The following is a 22,420-nucleotide window of genomic DNA, read 5'->3' on the forward strand; positions in this document are numbered from 1 at the left end:
TTTTGCATGGAAGCCTGCTGACATGTAGGTGTACCCAGAGAGTTGACTGAGCACCGACTGCATGTGGATCCTGCTGCTCGGCCTGTCCGAGAACGCCTGTGTCGGTCCGCCGCGCACAAGAGGAAGGCAATCGGAGAGGAGGTGGCTAAACTTTTGGCAGCCAACTTCATTCGCGAGGTACACCACTCCGAGTGGCTCGCTAATGTTGTCATGGTGCCCAAGAAGGACAAGCCTCTCCGTATGTGCATCGATTTCAAGCATCTCAATAAGGTTTGTCCGAAAGATCACTTCCCGCTCCCGCGCATTGATCAAATTGTTGATTCGACTGCGGGTTGCGAGCGTTTATCCTTCCTTGATGCCTATTCGGGCTATCATCAGATCCGTCTGTATGGTCCGGATGAATTAAAAACAACCTTCATCACCCCATTCGGGTGTTTGTGTTACATCACTATGCCATTCGGTTTGAAGAATGCAGGAGCAACTTTTATGCGCATGATCCAAAAATGCCTCCTTGACCAGATCGGTCGAAATGTGGAGGCATATATGGACGATATCATAGTCAAGTCACGCAAAGGTTCCGACCTGCAGACTGACTTGGCAGAAACATTCGCCAACCTACGTAGGTACGATATCAAGCTCAACCCAGCCAAGTGTTCATTCGGCGTTCCCAGCGGGAAGTTACTCGGTTTCTTCATTTCCGAACAAGGGATCGATGTCAACCCCGAAAATATCGGGACCATTGTCCGAATGGAGCGGCCGGTAAGAATACATGATGTTCAAAGGCTCACAGGTTGCCTAGCGGCTTTGAGTACGTTTATCGCTCGACTGGGCGAGAAGGCGTTACCTCTGTACCGACTCATGAAGAAGCCAGATACCTTCGAGTGGACAGACGAAGCCCAAATCGCATTCGACGACCTCAAAGCCCTGCTTTCCACCCAGCCGGTTCTTACTGCCCCGCTCAGTAAAGAACCCCTTCTTCTGTACATCGCGGCTACAAATCAAGTCGTCAGCACCGTTCTGACAGCGTACAAGGTTCAGCGGCCAGTATATTATGTCTCCGAAGTCCTGACTCCTTCCAAGCAGAGGTATCCCCATTATCAGATGCTTATTTATGGGATCTACATGACTGCAAAGAAGGTGGCTCATTATTTCCAAGACCACTCGGTGTCTGTCATATCTGATGCTGCGTTGTCGGAAATTCTCCACAATCGGGACGCATCAGGCTCAGTGGCAAAGTGGGCAATGGAGATGCTATACTGCGACATCAAGTTCGAAGCCAAGAAAGCTATAATGTCTCAAGCTCGGCTGACTTCACAGCAGAATGGGTAGAACAACAACAACCGACTCACATCTACTCGGCTCATTGGACCATGTTCTTCGATGGGTCCAAGATGTTGAATGGCTCCGGCGCCGGCATAGTGATCATATCCCCAAAAGATGATAAAGTCAAGTATGTGTTGCAGATACATTTTGATTCTTCCAACAACGAAGCGGAGTACGAAGCTCTCCTCTACGGGTTGCGCATGGCCATCACACTCGGCGTCCGTCGCCTGATGGTCTATGGAGACTCGGATCTGGTGGTTAATCAAGTAATGAAGGAATGGGATGTAAGGAACCCTACCATGACTGCATACTGCAACGTAGTAAGGAAGCTCGAGAAGAACTTTGAAGGTCTGGAACTTCACGAAGTTCCTCGACTGAAAAACCAAGCAGGAGATGAATTGGCAAAACTTGGATCCACTCGGAGACCGGTCCCGAGGGATGTCTGCCTCGAGAACCTACACCTCCCCTCGGTGAAAAAAGATCCTTTTACAGAGGAACCAGTACAACCGAAGAGCTCAACAGATCCGACTGAAGTCGAGGTCCCCGCTGTGGTTGATTTGATCATGGAGATTCTAGCTGTCATTCCCGAATGGACAGTGCCGTTCATTGCGTACATCCCGAGGCAAGAGTTACCAGAAGACGAAGTCCAAGCTAGGAAGATCGTCCGCAGGTCGAAGTCCTTCACCGTCATTGATGGCCAGTTGTACATGGAAAGTGTTTCAGGCGTCCTTCAGCGGTGTATCTCCCCTGAGGAGGGACAGTTAATCTTGGAAGAAATTCACTCGGGAACCTGCGGTCATCATGCCTCCTCAAGGGCAATCGTCACCAAAGCATTCAGAGCTGGTTTCTTCTGGTTGCAGGCGAATGAAATGGCAAGAGATATGGTCAACTGTTGTGAAGGGTGTCAGTTCTATTCAAACAAGTCCCACAAGCCAACGTCTGCGCTGAAGACAATTCCTCTTGTTTGGCCATTCACTGTGTGGGGATTAGATACAGTCGGACCATTCAGAACAGGCCAAGGAGGATTCACTCATCTACTGGTAGCAGTCGACAAGTTTACCAAGCGGATTGAAGCCAAGCCCATCAAGAAGCTTGATGCCCTTACGACCATCAAATTTATCAGACATCATCGCCAGATACGGGGTTCCGCACAGCATAATCACCGACAATGGCACAAACTTTGACTCGGACAGGTTCAAAGGTTTTTGCACAGGCCAAGGTATCCGAGTGGATTTTGCATCCGTGGCGCACCCCCAAACAAACGGGCAAGCAGAGCGGGCGAATGGACTTATTCTTGAAGGGTTGAATCCTCGACTCCTGCGAGAAGTGGGACATGCCGCCGGCGCATGGGTCACCGAGCTGCCTTCGATGCTGAGGGGCCTCCGCACAACTCCGAATAGATCGACAGGGCGATCCCCGTTCTTCCTCGTTTATGGAGCAGAGGCAGTCCTTCCGAGTGACTTGCTTCACAACTCTCCACGAGTCGAACACTTCTCCGAAGCCAAAGCAGAGCAAGCCAGGCAAGACGGAGTGGATCTTCTAGAAGAAGAGCGCGAGATGGAACTGATCCGTTCAACAATTTATCAACAAGATCTGCGGCGATTTCACGCACGGCATGTCAGGAGCCGCACATTCCAAGCAGGCGACCTGGTGCTCCAAGTGGATCAGCAGAGACCACACAAGTTCGCTCCCGCCTGGGAAGGACCATTCATCATCTCTAAGGTGCTGAACAACGGAGCATATCGACTCTACAACCTCGACAGGGAAATGGACAAGCCGCGAGCATGGCATGGAGATCTACTGAAGCGCTTCTACACGTAACCGCCGACGGAGACAATGTAAAGAACAAGTATCATTGAAGTAATACAAAGCAGATTGATTTCTTGCCGATTCAAAATTCTTCCGCGTTTACAGACTCTGGTCTAAAAAACTAACTCCGAGTGTGCACTAACAGTCACACTCGGGGGCTTAGCTGCGACCCAGAGTCGCCTAAGTACAAACTCGCTCCGAGTGTGCACTAAAAGTCACAGTCGGAGACTTAGCTGCGACCCAGAGTCGCCTAAGTACAAACTCGCTCTTAGTGTGCACTAAAAGTCACACTCGGGGACTTAGCTGCAACCCAGAGTCGCCTAAGTACAAACTCGCTCGAGTGTGCACTAAAAGTCACAGTCGGAGACTTAGCTGCGACCCAGAGTCGCCTAAGTACAAACTCGCTCCGAGTGTGCACTAAAAGTCACACTCGGAGACTTAGCTGCGACCCAGAGTCGCCTAAGTACAAACTCGCTCCGAGTGTGCACTAAAAGTCACACTCGGGGACTTAGCTGCGACCCAGAGTCGCCTACGTACAAACTCGCTTCGAGTGTGCACTAAAAGTCACACTCGGGGACTTAGCTGCGACCCAGAGTCGCCTAAGTACAAACTCGCTCCGAGTATGCACTAAAAGTCACACTCGGAGACTTAGCTGCGACCCAGAGTCGCCTAAGTACAAACTCGCTCCGATTGTGCACTAAAAGTCACACTCGGAGACTTAGCTGCGACCCAGAGTCGCCCAAGTAAACAACTCACTCCAAGTGTCCACGAAAAGTCACACTCGGGGACTTAGCTGCGACTCAGAGTCGCCTAAGTAAAAAGCTTCCTCCGAGTGCATACTCGAGATACACTCGGAGGCTTAGGAGACCCTCATTGAGGCTCATGTGGATGTGAAGACAACTGACAACTACGTGAGTAACAGCTCGCTCCGAGTGCGCACTAAGAGTCGCACTCGGGGATTTAGCCGCGACCCAGAGTCACCTAAGTAACAACTCGCTCCGAGGGCGCACTAACAGTCACAGTCGGGGACTTAGCCGCGACCCAAAGTCGCCTAAGTAAAAACTCGCTCCGAGTGCACACTCAGAGGCTTAGCAGACCCTCATTGAGGCTCATGTGGATGTGAAGACAACTGAGAACTACATGCTCCGCCTGTTTGCCATTGGCTTCACCAAGAGATGCCAGACAAAAACCACGAGCCAAAACCGTGTCAAAAAAACTCAGTGAAAGAAGAGCAAAACATTCGATTCGAATTCAAGTTCGATCCACGATCAGTCGGCTCGGTGTGAATCAAGTTTATCCACACCGAACCACGAATGTGACGGCCAACAGCAGTGGCCAATGTTTAATATAGATACCACTCGGCATACTGAGGTAAATGTGTGTTCACCATAATGTTTTTTCAAGCGTCGCCGGGACTGGCAGGCTCCACAAAGGTGCCGAGGTCGATTCCGTCTGCATTGCGAGTGGCTGTGTCGAGGAAGCTCTCCATGAAATCTTCGAATCGAAGCTTCTTGGTGTTGGCGACCTGCAATGTCTTCAGCTTTTCTTTGCGGGCTTCCTTGCAGTGCACACGGACCAAAGATAGCGCCACGTCCGCACCACACCGAGCGGCAGACTTCTTCGATGCCTGCACTCTGCCTGGGACGTCCTCCAGCCGAGTCATCAACCCATCTATTTCGCTCCGGGAGTCGTCTTCTGGCCACGGCTCCTTGTCGATTCGGCCAACAACTTTTCTCAGGCGGCCAATGAAAGGGCCCACCCTGTTAAGGCGAGAATGCGCTCGGAGCATGTCCCGGTTGGCTTCATCGCCGAGTGGAACATTCGGAACAAGCGGCCGTTCAATTTCAGCTGCTTCAGCCTCAACATCCCGACAGAAATATGCAAAGAATAGACAAGCAGAAAAAAAGCGCGGAGTGAACTCCAAAGTCAAAAAACACTCGGCAGGAACTTACCGCCAAGCAGTGCGACCATCTTCCTCGCCCAGTCGCTGACGTAGTTCTCCTGCGCTCTGCACCGAGTTTTCATCACCTTCAGTTGAGCCATCCAGTCGGATCTCTCCTTCTTCATTTTGTCTACCTCGGCCACCAGTGCCTTGTTGGTTTCTAGGGATTCCTCCAAAGATTTCTCTCGGTCAGCGAGAGCCTTCTTCACGCCGGCCAGGTCATTCACAGCCACCTCCAAGTCCGCAGCAAGCTGAACGTTCTCAGCCTTCAGAGCATTGTACGCAGATCCCATTTCACAAGTCCTCTGTCAAAGAGACACAAAGGAAGGATCAGCCACATTCAACAAATAAAAAGTCTCGACAGATATGACAAAACAATCAAAGCTCAAAGTTCTTCAGACCCCTGCCGATGCAAGCAATCGACAGCGGTCTCGGGGACTACACCCAGTGGGTTCACTGAGAGTGACCCCACTGGCATGAAGCTCGAACACGTCGGCCCTATTGAGCTCCATAACAAACCAACAACACTATAAGATTCCTATCTCTCGACCCGAGTAACACTACTCTCGGGGACTACACTTACTGGGTGCACTTGGCATGCCCCCACTGTACCATTTGGGCAGATCAGCTCTGATCTGTTCAGATTACGAAAAATACATATAAAGACAACTACCGGTGCAAGCACTCGGCACAAGTCTCAGGGACTACACCCACTGGGTTCACTCGGAGTGAACCCACTGCACAAGCAACCTATTGCATTCGAGTACCTCGCTGTAACACCCACTGGGTTCCAAGAGGAATGTAAACACTTACTAGTGCACTTACTCGGATGTCGTCCCAAAGCTCCAAGCTCTTCTTGTATAGGGACGCGATGGAATCATACGCTCCCTTGGCGTCGCCCACCATCAGCTCCACCTGCACCATGGCGTCCTTGGCAGCTCCTACCTGATCCTCCGGGACGCGTCGGGCGTTATATTGAACAGCCGACGGACCCAGCGCAGCAGAAGACTCCCTGGGCAACCCCCGAGCTCCGCTCCAGTCGGTTCCGCTATGAGGGCCACCGTCTCAGTCGGCGGCACCGTCTCAGTAGGCGGCACATTCATGGTGGGATTGGCAGCATATGGGATAACCCCAGGGACAGGCGCCAAAGCCGGCTCCGACCCCCTTTGGTCGTCGTCCTCCAGATGGATCACCTCCGAAGGAAGCCCGACTGAACAAAATGAAATTACAGAAAAAGGTCAAGATCGAAGAAAGCACTCGCGAAACAGTAATACAGCTCTCGGTGTCGTGACAACGTACCTTACTAGGACGTGGCGGCATTATCCGTGTCCATGGGATGATCGTCCTGGTGCGGCAGAGAGGTGGCGGAAGTAGCAGCTCTGTTGAGTGAAATCCACTTGACGGATAAGCATGAGTTCCCAAAAAGATAAGTTCAATCGGATACCGAAGGAAGATAGAAGAACAAGACACTTACGCTGCGGTGATCGGAACAACGATCCTCATCCGAGGCAAAGCTTTCCGAGGCTTCGGCCCACTAGGTTTGGCCACCTTGGACGGCTGGTTCACGGGCTCGGTAGAAGCACCCCTGGCTCTCTTCACGCTCCGAGCACTCGGAGCCACGGGAGGAACTGGTGGAGCACTCGGGTACGTGGGAGGAGCCGGCGGAGCAGTGGGGTCGTGACGGCGCTTAGTTTGGTGCTCTGGTGGTGAGGATGGCGAGCTCTACTCCCCATCCTCCTCCTCCTCCTCTTTCGACTCCTCCTCCGTCTCCCCACTGTCGGAGACGTACTCGGCGCTATCCACACTGCCCTCCTGGCTGCCCTCCTCTTCCTTGGCTGGATTCCCGTTCGAGACTGCAAAATACCAGTTAGTCCACTCCTGCACAAAACACAGTCGGCAACGTCAGTCAGAGGGACAAGAAAAGCAATAAAGCTAAGAAGATTAAAAGCACTCGACAAGATGTACTCACCTCATTCGGAGGAGGATTTTCGGCGCGGAAGGGCTTCACCCGCCGGGCTCCCACAGGGTTATCACACGCACCTGTGATGTCGCGGACCCACGCACTCACAGTCTCCCCGCTCACGTCCTATGGATGAGACCGAGTGGAATCCGAAGGCCTCGCGTAGTGCCACATGGCATGGTGTCGGGCCTGCAGCGGCTGGATGCGCCGACCCAGAAAAGTCTCCAGCAGGTCCGTGCCGGTGACTCCCTTACGGACGACGGCTATCAGCGCGTCGACCAAAGGCTGGATCTGGATCCTTTCCCCCTTAGAGAGCGCAAGCTTCCTGGGAGGGCCCGGACGGTCTAAACTAAAAGGTGGCAACCCACTCGAAGCATTCGGACAAGCAATGTCCTGGCAATAGAACCAGGACGATTGCCAGTTCCTAACTGAATCGGACAGCTGGAGGGAGGGATAGCTACTCTTTGTTTTCTTCTGGAAGCCTAAACCCCCGCTGAGCTGGAGGATATGGGTCTTATCGTCCGACTGGCTAAGCTTTTTGACGGTTTGGGATCTAGCGGAGAAGACATACTTAAAGAGCCCCTAGTGGGGGGGACATCCAATGAAGCACTCGCAGAGGGTGACGAATGCAACAAGGTGGGCTATTGCGTTCGGAGGAAAGTGATGGAGCTGCACCCTGAAGTAAGTCATGATACCTCGGAAGAAAGGATGGGGAGGCAAGGAGAAGCCTCTGAACACATGGCTGAGCAGCAGAACGCGCTCCCCCTCCTTCGGCGCCGGCTCCGTCTCGCCTTCCCGCAGCCTCCAGGACTTGTTGGCGATCATGCCATGCTCCACCAGCTCCAGCACGTCGTTCTCCGTCACCGAGGAGGGGAGGAAATCCCCGTGGATCCAACCCGCCGGCAGCGCCCGCTGCCGCCGCTGAGTAAGGGCCGCCCCCTTCTTCTTCTTCTTCTTCTGCGACTCGAGCTTGCTGGTCTTCCCCTTCGTCATGGCGAAGGCTAGGGAGCCGTAGAGGAGGATGAGAAGGAGGAGGCTTGAGGTGTGCAGAGAGCTGCGGGAGGAGCGAGATTAATGAGAGGAGGTTGAGCAGTGCAACAGGAAATCCCGCCGGGAGGCTTAAATAGGCTACCGACTGGGTCACTAACCGGTGGACCCAAGATCTTATCCCCCAAGCGGCCGCTGCGAGGTTAGTGGAGAAGATAAAGGCGTGGTAATCAAGGAGGCAAAACCTACTCGATGGCGATGTCGTCATCCCCGCTGAGCGCGCGACAACCGAAATTTGAGGAACCCGGAAAATCCGGCGCTGTCAGTTTGACCAGTCACGTCGAAAGATTCCGCGGAAGCACTCAGTCCCTGACGGTTCGTTTCACTGGTATATTCACTCGGATCACTGGTTGAAAGGATAAAATGGATTGAGGCAAACAACGCCAAAGCCACCTCCATAGCAGTCGGTTCCATACACCAGACATCACTTCATCGTTCCAACCCCGATCTATTCGGGGACTAATGATGGGGTTATAGTCCCAGCGTAGGGTCATAGGCCTGCCCTATAGGTCCTACCCAAGGACTACCCTTCATAGAAGACAAGACCCTTAGACAGTTCCGACTGAACTAATCACGCCCCCATCATCTAGTCGGCCACGATCCACTCGGAGCATATTTAACGTACCGACTGGAATCCACTCTGTACATCGTAACCTCCCAGGAGGGCAACGGTCATACGTTTTCATACACCATTATTAGCATTTAAGGCTTACGTTACCTGTAACGTAGGCATTTCTTCGCCACTATTCCACCCTTGTCCACCGGGACATTATGAAGGGCAGTGCACTCTATATAAGCCGCCCTTCCCCACTGGTGCAAGGGTTGGCACTTGCTGTAATCCTATAATCCACTCGACACAAAGCTCCCAAGAGCACTGAGACGTAGGGCTTTTACCTCCACCGTAGAGGGGCCTGAACTCATACATCCTCGCCGTAGCTAAGGTTCTGCCCATCCTTTCGTACCCCATACATCTACTGTGAGACATATACTCACGGCACAAGGCTTTAAGCTTGGGGGAGATGATATGTCTCTGTCGTATCTACTTTTCCGAACTCTTTTGCCCTTGTTTTGGACTCTAATTTGCATGATTTGAATGGAACTAACCCGGACTAACGTTGTTTTCAGCAGAATTGCCATGCTGTTGTTTCTGCGCAGAAATAAAAGTTCTCGGAATGACCTGAAAATTTACGGAGAATTTTTCTGGAATATATAAAAAATACTAGCGCTAGAATCAGCGGAGGAAGTGGAGCCATGAGCCCACAAGCCCACCAGGCACGGCCCCCCCTGGCCGCGCCTGGCAGGCTTGTGGATCCCACAACGCTCCACCGCCTCCAAATCCACCTCTATTTAGTCCGTTTCGCCCGGAAAAAAATCAAGGAGAAGAGTCCATCGCGTTTTACGATACGAAGGCGCCGCCACCACCTGTTCTTCATCTGGAGGGCAGATCTGGAGTCCGTTCTGGGCTCCAGAGAGGGGAGATCGTCGCCATCATCATCATCAACCTTCCTTCATCGCTAATTCCATGATTCTCTTCACCGTTCGTGAGTAATCTTATCGTAGGCTTGCTGGATGGTGATGGGTTGGATGAGATCTATCATGTAATCGTGTTAGTTTTGACGGGGATTGATCCCCAGTATCCACTATGTTCTGAGATTGATGTTGCTACTACTTTGCCATGCTTAATGCTTGTCACTAAGGCCCGAGTGCCATGATTTTTCAGATATGAACCTATTATGTTGTCGCCAATATATGTGTGTTCTTGATCCTATCTTGCAAGTTGTAGTCACCTACTATGTGTTATGACCCGGCAACCCGGAGTGACAATAGCCGGAACCACTCCCGGAGATGACCATAGTATGAGGAGTTCATGTATTCACCAAGTGTTAATGCGTTGGTCTGGTTCCTTATTAAAAGGATAACCTTAATATCCCTTAGTTTCCATTAGGACCCCGCTACCACGGGAGGGATGGACAACAGATGTCATGCAAGTTCATTTCCCTAAGCACGTATGACTACATACGGAATACATGCCTACATTAGATTGACGAACTAGAGCTAGTTAGTTATCTCTCCGTGTTATAACTGTTGCATGATGAATAACATCCGGCATAATCATCCATCACCGATCCAATGCCTACGAGTCTTTTCCTACTGGTCCTTGATATGTTACTTTGCTGCTACTGTTTTCACTGCTGCTACTGTTACTCTGTTGCTACTTTTGTTACTTTGCTGCTACTGGTTACTATTACTACTGCTGCTATCATACTACCTTGCTACTAATACTAAATCTTTCAGGTGTGGTTGAATTGACAACTCAACTACTAATACTTGAGAATATTCTTTGGCTTCCCCTTGAGTCGAATCAATTATTTGGGTTGAATACTCTACCCTCGAAAAATGTTGCGATCCCCTATACTTGTGCGTTATCGGACGCTCCCGTGGAAGAAGGCGGGAAGGTGAGGAGATGGGTGGCGGCGACTTTGTGGTCGCCGCCACGGTAGAAGGTGGGGCGGGGAGGGGGAGGTGACGCTATGTGGGGGTCATGTCAGAATAAGGAGGTGTTATATATACGTATACATACACACACACATATATGTGTCTTTGTGTGTGTGTGTTTCCTACCAAATTTTCTACCATCTGGTGGTAATTACCACCACTTTAGTTTTGTATGTTTTATGTAGTATCTATTAAATGAGAGAGTATGTATGCATAGTATCTAGTATATAAGAATGTTTAGGGAGTATATATACTTATATTTTGGTAGTATGTTTCGTATTTTGAGTATTCTCCTTTTTACGTATAAATACAAACGTATTTTAGAAATGTAATAAAAACCATGGGCCAACTTGTAATTTTTTCATGTAACTCACTCGGACGTATCTTATATATAGTATATCAACATACGTATAATGATAAATTAGTATACATACTATCACATGATAGTACATGAGACATGTGGGGTAAATACCCCTAGATGGTAGGATGTATTTATATATATATATATATATATATATATGTATATATAACAGTATTCTGATCATGGGATGAGAACAATATTCTGATCCCCGGTTGATTCGCCCTAGCAATAGCACTTGAACTTCCCCGGGTGCTCGGTTGAACTTGTGCTACAAGTGTACAACTGTGTCTTGCAATATACCGTTTGAAACCTATGGACACCCTGGTAATAGCCTAGGTTGAATTTTTGTCTAAATGTTCATGGTTTAAGAGCAGTTTTGAAAACCATTTGTGTTCATACAAAAAAACGTGAATCGTATTTTTAATCATATTTTAAACCGTTTATCGGAACGAGGAAAATGAGATGGCATTGAATAGCTGCTACAAATCCATTCATTTCATACATTGAAAGTTTTTCCAAATTCCGTACAATTAAAGAGCAAATTCAAAAATGGCGGAATTTCTGAATCCGAACAGTCGGGTTCGTATTTCGGGTTACTTTCAAAACGGCTAGTCCGATCGACCCAAATGATATGACGTTCAAAAGCTTGTGAAAATACATAGTTTTTCATATAAAAAAAATTCTTCCAACTATGAACGTTTTAAAAGTAACTTAGAAAACAACAGAAGTTGTATCTAGTTCGTATTTTCGCGTTAACTTCTCAATGGTTTCTTGGAATGGAGCAAACGATATGGCCTTCGAAAGCTTGAACGAATGCAGAACTTTTATATGTATATTATTTTTTCCAATTCCTTATGGTTTTAAATACATTTAAAAAATTGCTAAAACATGTTTTTGTCGTAGTTTTAACAAACATTATCGGAATGGGACAAATAATATACCGTTCAAAATCTGCGAAAAATGCGGAACTTTTTCATGTAGAAAGTTTTCTCTGATTCCTAACGGTTTCCAAGAAATCTCAGAAATAACGAGATCATGCGTTCTTCCTTTATCGCGTAACACATCCTTCGAAAATGCACCGCGTGAAGAACTTAAACTTCTCGCTATATCACGCCATGGGCAGCCCGTCCTGGTCGGCCGACCCAATCCGGCGTGAAAAATTCCGTGCCGGACCGGGCCGACCTTGCCCACGGGCCGGGCTCGGGCCAGATAATCAAGCCCGGTGGTCGGGCCGGTCCGGGCCCGCGCCAATGGAAACATGATTTCACACCTACGTCAGGCTGGGCTTGTCGGGCTGGGCCGGGCTTCTTCGGGCTTGGGCCGGACCTGGACCCAAAAATTAGGCCCAATGGCCAGGCCAGGCCGGTCTCGTGCCTAGGTTTTATGCCATGGGTTTTTTAGGCCCGGCCCGAGGCCCGACGCGGACCGAGATATGGCGAGGTATACTTCTCGCCATGTCCACTTGAACTTCACTGTGTTTTCCATGTGTTCTTTTTTGTTCGTAACTGTCCATCCACTCACCAGAATTGAGCAAATGATATACACACGGAAAGTTGTTGTAAACACGCAACTTTTCGGAGTTGATGTTTTTATCATACTCGCAACGGTTTAAAAGATTTTCATACGACATTCATACAGTGTAGCCTTCCCTGACGGTTAGGTTGAATTTCCGCTAATATTATTCAAATGGGGCTTACGATATATCGTTTGGAATCTATGGACACCCTGGTAACAACCTAGGTTGAATTTTTGTCAAAATGTTCACGGTTTAAGAGCGGTTTTGAAAAACCGTTTTTGTTCATACAAAAAAACGTGAATCATATTTTCAATCCTATTTTAACACCATTTATCGGAATGAGGCAAATGAGATGGCGTTGAATAGCTACTGCAAATCCTCTCATTTCATACGTTGAAAGTTCTTGCAAATTCTCTACGGTTAAAGAGGAAATTCAAAAATTGCAGAATTTCTAAAACCGAACAGCCGGGTTCGAATTTTGGGGTTAATTTGAAAACAGCTAGTGCAATCAACGCAGATGATAGGGTGTTGGAAACCTTATGAAAATACATAGTTTTGCATATAAAAAAAATATTCCAATTATGAACGATTTAAAAGTAATTTCGAAAATGGCAAAAATTGTATCAAGTTCGTATTTTCGTTTAATTTCTCAATGGTTTCTCGGAATGGTGCAAATGATATGGCGTTCGAAAGCTTGAACAAATGCGAAACTTTCATACGTCGATTGTTCTTTCCAATTGATTACGGTTTTAAGTCCATTTTAAAAATGGCTTAAAATGTTTTTCAGTCCTAGTTTTAACAAACTTTATCAGAATGGGACAAATATTATGTCGTTCAAAAGCTACAAGAAATTCAAAAAAAAATCATGTCAATAGTTTTCTTTGATTCCTAACTGTTTTCAAGCAGTTTAGAAAACAACGAGATCATGTATTGTGCCTTTATCGCAAAAAAAATCTTCGAAAATGCACCACGTGAAGAACTTGACCTTCTCGCCATGTCCATTTGTACTTCACTCTATTTTCCACGTGCTGTTTTTTTGCTTGTAACTCTCCATCCACTCAGCGGAATTGAGCAAATGATATACAAATAAAAAGCTGTTGTAAACATGCAACTTTTTTGTGTTGATGCATTTTTTTCATACTCACGACAGTTTAAAAGATTTTCATCTTGCATTCATGTAGTGCAGTAGTTGACCTTCCCAATGTTTTCACGTTGACCTTGTGTCACGTATTTTTGTTTGTAATTTCTCACAAATTCGTTGGTATTATACAAATGATATTCCTTTTGTTCAAACCTCTCTCGCGATAACTTTTTTAACTTTCTCTAACCGAGGACTTGAACTTATATCAACAAAACAATTGGACCTTGCCTTTTGATTTGTTTTTCTCATATTAAACGCGCACCATGTAGTACATGAACTTCTTCATTTTTTATAATTTGATATTTTAATTTTCTTTTGGAAATCAAATTGCTCCCAAATAATAGCTGAACTTGTTTTTGGATTGTGATAAATATTTTAAAACACAAAAAACATTTTGTCTTTTGTGTCTTTGAACATGGAAATACAAGGTGAGCCTCTATTGCAAGAATTTTTGAACTCCCCTGGGTGGAGCACATGAACTTCTTTGAACATAATGATGCATCAAACTACTTACATTTTTGAACTTGAAATTCTTGATTTTATTTCTTTGGTAACAAGGATAATCTAACGTTTTTTAGTTGTGCCTTTTATTTTAATTGGAACTTCTTCATTTTATTCTTTAGTAACGAGAAAAATCTGAGTTTTTTATAACCTTTGAATTTCTGTGCAATTTAAATTTGAACTTCTTAGTTTTATTTCCACAACCTTTTATTCATGTGATGTATATTCTTATTTTCCTTTTCTATGTTTTTGTTCTCCTTCGAACTTCCTTTTTTCAGTATACATGCTATTACAATATGGAATAATTTGTACTTCTTAGGATTTCAAGTTCACTCATTAGTCGATAAATTTTTTGTTGTGTATTTCTTTATATTTGCACAACCAAGACGTATGTTTTTTAAAGAGGACATTTTGAATTCTCTGCAGCAGAAACTATGAACTTCCCATCCACTTTTTTATGTGTGTATCTACATCTTCTTTCTAGAGAACACATATACTAGGATTTTAATTTATATTTGTAGAGAAGCATTTTGATCTTTGTCAAGAACAAAACACACACGCAATGTTCATGCCAAAAACACACGAAAGCAATGTTCATGCCAAAGTGTTAACTAATCACCACTTGACACCACATGCTAACAGATATACATATTTGTGCTTAGTGACCTACATGCAAACACCGTGCTCCATGTGAAATCCCATACATACACACTGATTCTTTACAAAGGATAAGGCTGAACTTCCTTATGTGGACCGAAACATCTCCGAACCGTACACGCGGGATTTTTCAAATTAAAAACACACATCTACCTGAATTGATTTAAAACACAAAAAACAATTTCCTTTTTGTGTTTCGAGACATGGAAATACAAGGTGAACCTCTATTGCAATAATTTTTGAACTTCTTCGAGCAGGTGGGAGGGTGGGTCTCACCGACTCCAATAGTGGGAGGTTGTAACCTTTTTAATGCTATTTTTGTAGTTTGGCCTTCTTTCTTTTCATAATAAACATTTGAACTTCAGTGTTATTTAAATTTGAACTTCAGCATTATTTTACTTTATTGTGTCGCAACATTTAAGCATTTTTTCCTATGATGAAATGGCCTAGGCGGTCCCTTTTTCCATTGATAAATTTCTTCTGTATGTGGTACACGTGAACATAGGAATTTCTGAAACATGAACATCCCGTGGTATTGAAAATTATGAAAATTACACACAACAATACACATACACTTTGTGTGCTACATGCACAACCAACAAATCAGCAAGCATGGTGCCAATATACACAAGTAACCGGTCATGTAGCTTTGACTTGGCCTCCTCCAGTCGCTTCTCCAGAGTTGACGGTGTCTTGACTTGGCCTCCTTAAGCTGCTGCTCCAGAGATGACGACGACTTGTCCTTATCGACAACAATGTCCTTGAAATTGGCATTGACCTGTAGTAGAACTTTTTGCTGTTGCACACACTCGCACTAAGACATTTGACTAAACACACTCGCCCAACGAACATCACATCTACGAATCCGGAACAATTCACTTCAAATTAACCAATCATAGACTATCATGTGCTATGAGAAGTTCATTGAACTTTGAGGAAATCAGTCGGCCCTATCCGGGACTCGAACTATCTTCGGGGACATGAACCATGCAGGAGTCATACGAGGCGCACAGAACCGATTCACCTAGCGTGTAAAGGACCTACAAGGCCAGTCAATAGTCATTGCATCAGAGATAAGACCAGTGTAACATCCCGAGATCGAAGTTCCAGAAGATTCCCCTTTTATTTTGTTGTCGTCGTGTTGTTAGATTGTGTCTGTCATTCATCATCGCATCGTGCGCATCATCTACATTGCATCGGCACTCCGTTGCCGTCAGTTTTCAAACATGCATCCGTTATTAGTTGTTGGTTCTCTCCGTGGTCGTCGTTGTCCGTTTTGAGACCAACCACATGCGCCTAATCTGTTCAATTAACCCCAGTCCTCCTCGATTTCCAATGAAACCCTAGCCGCCACCCACAGCCAGCTCTCCTCCCATCTCCAGCCGCAGGGCCCGCGAGGCCCAGATCCGACCTCCCGGGCTCGGATCGGCCGCCGCCAACCGCAGCTCGCTCCCTCGGGAAGGAGCAGCAGCCCGGCTGCCCGCAGGCATGGCGCACCGCGTCCCCTAGTCCGTAGCCCGCGCAGCCGCCGCCAGCCGCTGTCCCCCCACCCCGCCAGGGCCGCCCCGCACCACGCCGGAGACCTACCGGGGCTCCCTCCCGCCGCAGCAGCCGGTCGGAGCTGTCCGTGCCACCGGGCCACCATGGCTGCCCCAATGTGTGCCGCGTTCGCTGCCGAGCAGCCCCAGCCGGCTAGATCCGGCCAGATCCGGTCTCACAGCCATTCTCCACACCGCTGGAGAGGCCCCCACCGGCAGCTCGCCCCCCTTCGGCCGCAGCTCGCCGAATCGCCCATGGCCTCGCCTCGACCTCGGCTGCGGGAGGTCGGGGACGAGCCCCGCGTTTGTGCCGCCTGGGCCGTTGTCGCCTCGATGGGCCGCGCCAACCGCCCTCTGGGCTGGCCCAGCTCGCTCCCTCCGCTAGCCCAGTCGGCCATCACGCAAGCCATGGCCCGCCATCATCCCTCGGCCCATCGCCCTCCATCGACCGCGTCGCCTTGCATGGCCCAGTCGGCCTGCTCCACCTCTCCACCGGGCTAGGCCTAAGGTAAGAAGTCTGCCCCTATTCCCCGCCCCGCGCGTAGTGTATCCAACCCGTGCTCATGCCTTATTCGGGCCAGATCTTGGTTTCGGACCGTAGGTTTTTTTTATTCCGGCGAATTTAGTAATTTTCAGAAGAAAAACAAGATTTTGAAATGCCCGTATCTTTTAATCCGTGCGTCAGATCGCGACAAGTTAGATATGTAACACATGTAGAATTTTGCGTAGATTAATAATTTCCAACTCTCATGCATATTTAAGACTGTTTAGCATGCTATTTTCTTTGGTTTTCGTCTTGACATGATAGAAAGGGTTTAGTCCGTAGTTATTTAACCGGAGCTCCGTTGGAGATAAGCCATATATGTAAATGGACTAGAACAACGAGTAGTATCGCGTGAACCACTTCGTTTTGCTGTTTAACAAACATAAAATGTGAATAGGACAAATCTGGACAGAATTAGAATGTAATGTGTGGGGTCGTTTCGGAGATGCTATATGTCGTTTCCGGCCTCATTTAAAATGCCTAGATATGTAGTTTAATTTGTGCTACACCCCTTGCCATGTTAATAACATTTTAATATTGCCACGTTAATAAACGAGAGTGAACTAAATAATTAAACATGGAGTTTTGTCAATATGCAACTCGTTGCATATTGAGCTTCACTTAACGTGTAGTGTTTGATTGTTGTGATTGCCATGTCATGCCTTGCATAATTTAAACTCGACATGCATCATATTAGGGTGTGCATCATATCTTGCATGTGTGTGGTGAATATCATGTGTTGATGCTTGTTTCTGGTTTGCTTCGTCTCGATAGAGTTCTGCAAGCGTGTCGGAATGTGAGGATCCGTTTGACTACGTCAGTTCGTCTGCTTCACGGAGGCATTCTTCTTCCAAGCGAGATCTCACGCAAGATGATCATTTCCCTGGGTACCATTACTATCATTGTCATGCCAGTTGTTTCTTTTCTACCGTTATCTATCGCTGCCTACCACCTGTTAAATATCAGCCTCCCAATATTTCCATGAAAACCTTCAACCTTTCTACAACCTAGCAAACCACTGATTGGCTATGTTATTACTTGCTTAACTATTGGATAGTGTTGCTAGTTGTAGGTCAAGTTGCTTCCACGTGATAACATGGGTTCCTTGTTATATCACCCTATCAAATGATATTTAATTTAATAAACCTATATACTTGGTAAAAGGTGGGAGGCTCGGCTTTCTAGCCTGGTGTTTTGTTCCACCTTTGTCGCCTTAGTTTCGGCTACCGATGTTATATTCCATAATTGAGCGCTCCTAACATGATCGGGGTTGTTATGGGACCCCCTTGATAATTCGTATTAGATTAAAACTGGTCTGGCAAGGACCAACTTTGGTACTACATTTGCCTAATAACCTAATAAAACTGCATAGGGACTTTCCGAACCCCGTGGGTAATTAATCAAACCCCGGGCCAATGCTCCTCACAAGTGTTGGTCCAAACTGAGCGATGTCCAACGCCCACTGGTCACCAGTGGTTTAACGAACCCGACATCTAGCTCATCCGGTCGTGCCCTCAGAACGAGATACATAGCTCCTATCGAGACTGTCGGCACGCCGGGCGGCCTTGCTGGATTAGTTTTACCTTTTACGAAATATCAGAGTTGAGGTTTTCCACTAAGGAGTCTGACGAGATCGCGAGTTTCGTGATCGGGGATTTCTATGCGGCTTGTGGTAATTTGTGATGGACTAGTTGGAGCATCCTGCACGGTTAAATATTTCGGAAAGTCGTGCCCGCGGTTATGTGGCAACGTGGAAACTTTGTTTAACACTCGGTTCTAGAAAACTTGAAGTTAACTTAATTAAAACTTACCAACTGAGTGCGTAACCGTGACTATCTCTTTCGTGAGCTCCTTCTCTGATCGAGGACACGGTGGGGTTATGTATGACGTAAGTAGGTGTTCAGGATCATTCATTTGATCATCAGTAGCTCACGTCCGTTATGCGTAGATCTTCCCCCTCTTTTATTCTTCTACTCATAAGTTAGCCACCTCAAATAAATGCTTAGTCGCTTGCTGCAGCCTCACCACTTAACCATACCTCATCCATTAAGCTTTGCTAGTCTTGATACCTTTGGAAATGAGATTGGTGAGTCTCTATGGCTCACAGATTACTACAACACTAGTTGCAGGTACAGCTAAAAATTTACTTTGACGTGAGCGCGCTGATTGTGTTATTTAGAGTTTCTTCTGCTTCTTCATCGTTCTAGGATGGGTTCCAGGCCGGCATCCTGGGATAGCAAGGATGGACCTTGTTCTCTTATCATTTTTTTTTCATTCGTAGACAGACTCTGCTCTTCTCCATGATGATTGTATGTATTGTACTGATGTGACTCTGATGTAGCTTGTGTCGAGTGTAAGCTGCTACTTCTCAAACAACAGCGCCAGAAATTGACACGTTGACAAAGGCTGGGCTTGCATTGGTTTTTCCGAAAAGGGTGATGCAGCACAGGAGCAGTAAGTATTTCCCTCATTTTGAGAACCAAGGTATCAATCTAGTAGGAGAATCACGTCAAGTCCAGAGTACCCGCGCAAACACAAAAGAGCTTGCACCCAACGCTATAAAGGGGTTGTCAATCCCTTCAAGATTGATTGCAAAGTGAGATCTGAAGGCGGAAAGTGCAACGAAGTAAAAGTGTAAGGCTGAAAATATGATGTGAAGTAGACCCAGGGGCCATAGTGTTCACTAGAGGCTTCTCTCAAAATAGCAAATATCATGGTGGGTGAACAAATTACTGTCGAGCAATTGATAGAACCGCGCAAAATCATGACGATATCTAAGGCAATGATCATACATATATGCATCACGTATGAGACAAGTAGACCGATACTTTCTGCATCTACTACTATTACTCCACACATAGACCGCTATCCAGCATGCATTTAGTGTACTGAGTTCATGACGAACAGAGTAATGCCTTAAGCAAGATGACATGATGTAGAGGGATAAACTCAAACCAATGATGAAAACCCCATCTTTTTACCCTTGATGGAAACAACATGATGCGTGCCTCGCTACCCCTTCTGTCACTGGGTGAGGTCACCGCACGGTGTGAACCCAAAACCAAGAACTTCTCCCATGGCAAGAATCATAGATCTAGTTGGCCAGACAAAACCCACAAGCCTGGGAGGCGCGGGCCCCCTCGCCGCGTCTAGGGGGCTTGTGGGGTCCCTGGTCACCCTCTGCCTTGGTTCTCAAGTCTCCCGATCGTCTTTTGTTTTGGAAAAAATCTTTTTGGAAGTTTCATTCCGTTTGGACTCCGTTTAAAATCCTCCTCCGAAAAGGGTCAAAAATCGGAAAAAACAGGAACTGGCACTTGGCACTGAGTTAATAAGTTAGTCCCAAAAAATATGTAAAAGGCATACAAAACATCCAAAGTTTGACAAGATAATAGCATGAAACCATCAAAAAATATAGATACGTTGGAGACGTATCATAAGCCAACTCCTTATACTCATCTTTTCAGTACATGTACTTGTAACGATATCCATTCTTGCGAAACGACAAGATGCGTTTCTATCCCTGTCGAGGCCCTCGCACCTAAATAAGGATAGGACTGCATCTTGGGCGTTACAACCAGCCTTGAGCTCTCATCGCAATTTAGATTGTAGAACAGACAATTATGTTCCGTTGATTAGTTCAAATCAGACCTCGGACAGTTAATTTCTCTGAAAGAAACTCCTAGTCCTCTACTTTGTCGTTGTTTGTAGAGGAAGCAAACACCAGATGGTGACCTGGGCGAGGGGATTGGCCTAGGGCCATCTGGACTGGAAGCTGGAGAATAGCAAGGGGTCGGGGTGGGGTTGCTGGGGGTGGGTGACACCGGCGCTGGGCTCGCCAGTGCTGGTGTTATAGGTGTGGGTGTCATCGGGGATGGAGGCTTCGGGGATGGGGGCTGCTGGGGCTGGGAGTGACGGCACCGGTTGGTCTCGAGGTGGGGGCAGCGGTGACGGTTGGTGGCGAGGTGGTGGGAGAGACGAGAGTGGTGGCGCATCGCCGATTATGGGCAGAGGCAGGAGTAACATCATCGGTTTGTTGCAAGGTGGGAGCGGGGGCGCCGGTTGGTGGCGAGGTGGGGAAGGAGGCGGTAGTGGCGACACGACCCATGGAAGAAGGACGTGGCAGCGCCACTGTTGATGGTCGGGGCCTGGCGGCTGTACGGTTGGGGGGCCATGGCCCGACGGCGGCGCGTTCCACGGAGGGAGTCGGTGGTGCTCCAGCGGAGCGGGAGGCCGTGCGCCGACAGTAGGGGAGGATGGACGTCAGCGGTGGGGAAGAAAGCTTAGCGGCGGTGCACGGGGCCGAGCATGGAAGCGCCCTCGGGATGCGGGGTTTGGGTGGAATTTGGGAGAGGTAGGGTTGACCAGGGATTTTTTTATGGACGTATCGGTTCGGTTTTAGTTGAGGAACACCTGCGCTTCTCCTTATAGGTCTGATAGTTTCACCATAACTATTCTTATCCTGGTTTAATGTAGGTGATCATGAGTCATTATTGTTGACATTATCCTTGTGGTAGACAACTTGGGTGGCAAAAACATTAAAGCCCCTATCTTCCTATGTGTTCGACGGAAACATTAGCTCAAAAAATATGCACTGAGTGTCAGCAATAATAGAAGACAAAATGATAGTTGAGTATGTGAACTTTCTAAAATGAAAGCTCTTACATAGACTCTTCTGTGAAATATGATGAATTGTGATTGTCTCAATGATTAACAACATAGTTTATTGGTTGTCAATAAAGTTTATGCTACATACTTCAATAATTGTGGATACATTATTACTTGTTTATAAGAAGTCATATGATGAAAAACTTGCTGCTATATCAATATTCATGATGTTTTTCATGTTCGTATTCTATTTTTATCTACACCTCTCTCAAATTATGTGGTCATTAGTATCGAGTTCGGCTTTCGCTTGAGGACAAGCGAGGTCTAAGCTCGGGGGAGTTGATACGTCCACTTTGCATCATGATTTCCTGTTAATACTTATGTTATTATCGGTCATTATTCCACTTTATGATACAATTCTTATGCCTTTCCTCTCTGAATTTACAAGGTACATCACAAAGAAGGAAATTGTCAGAAACTGGAATGATGGACCTAAAAACCAAGAAAAAGGTTGAAAATTCACTAGACTCCAAATGACCTGAAACTTCACGGAGAATTTTTGTGGAATATATGAGAATTTATTGAGTAATATAGACCTAAGGGGGGCACCAGTTGGTGCCAAGACAACACGACGCGCCCACCCCCATAGGCGCGCTCTAATGGCTTGGGACCACCTCCCAGGTGCCCCGGCTCCCTCTTCTGCTATAAGATGGATTTTGACCTAGAAAAAATACGAAGTTACTTTTGGGGCGAAGCGCCACGGTCTCAAGGCGGAAACCTAGGCAGAGGCCATTCTGCTCTCCGTGAGAGTGATTATGTCGGGGAAACTTCCCTTCACGAGCGGGAAATCAAAACCATCGTCATCAATAACGTTTCCTCCTTAGCGGGAGGACAAATCTTCATCAACATCTTTACCATAACCATCTCAAATCAGACCTTGTTCATCTCTTGTATTCAACCTTTGTCTCAAAACCTCATAT

This window comes from Hordeum vulgare, chromosome 3H (genome assembly GCF_904849725.1).
Source record: "Hordeum vulgare subsp. vulgare chromosome 3H, MorexV3_pseudomolecules_assembly, whole genome shotgun sequence".
Classification (NCBI taxonomy): Eukaryota; Viridiplantae; Streptophyta; class Magnoliopsida; order Poales; family Poaceae; genus Hordeum; species Hordeum vulgare.